Below are 880 nucleotides of genomic sequence, written 5' to 3'. Positions count from 1 at the left end.
TGTCAGCGAGGACGCTGGGCCTCGAAGGGGATGGACTATGAGATCCCATATCGATGGGAGAGGGTAACAAAAACCTTTAGTATTATGTGATTCAAACTTGTCCCGTTATTTCAATTGGGCAGAGCCCGTGTCTAACGAGCTAAGCAATTAAGGAAAAGTGAAGCAGTGAGTTTCTAAACTTGCTCTTAATTCATTTTGCCAGAGTACGTATCTAACGAGCTACAATTTTAGGAATGTCGATGCCTAACAGTTCATAAACTATATGTATTTCATTCATAATCGCTCTAAAAATCAATCCCGCACAAAATTAGCGTGTAATGTATAGCTAACAACATCCTACAACAACACACACCAACACGACATTTCAAGAATCAAATTCATCTCCAAGATCTCGGTTACCTACATGTTCGTCATATTCATGACGCGCCAACGCATATCCGGGCGTTCCCTCGCGTTCCCTCGCGTTCCGGCGCAGCATATCGGATATTACAACTTTAGATGAATCAATGTTGGTGGTGCATCGAAAACCGGCGTCGTAAGCTACTCAGAGAGACTGGCTGAGCTCAGGCCACTCGGCATACCACTAGAAAGCATCGCCATGGGCGCGTATGGTGAAGAAATTGTCCCGATTCTCTTTGCAAGCTCCTTCCAGTGCCCGCTTATGGTGAATGGGTCTCTACTTGATAGTCTATGCTTCCCTCGAGGGTTTTGGCGCCACCACGCGACTAAATAAATAAATAAATTAGATTTTATCTAAACTTTTAATTTCAAATTCATTTAATTTATTTTCAAAAAATGAATGATAGGGTAATAATAGAAAAATAAAACGCTAATTAATAAAAATATATATACTAAATATTCTTTTTAACTTTCATTTTTT

The sequence above is a fragment of the Cucurbita pepo genome, chromosome 3 (genome assembly GCF_057944985.1).
Source record: "Cucurbita pepo subsp. pepo isolate OVF chromosome 3, ASM5794498v1, whole genome shotgun sequence".
NCBI lineage: Eukaryota > Viridiplantae > Streptophyta > Magnoliopsida > Cucurbitales > Cucurbitaceae > Cucurbita > Cucurbita pepo.
This window is presented reverse-complemented; position numbering follows the sequence as displayed.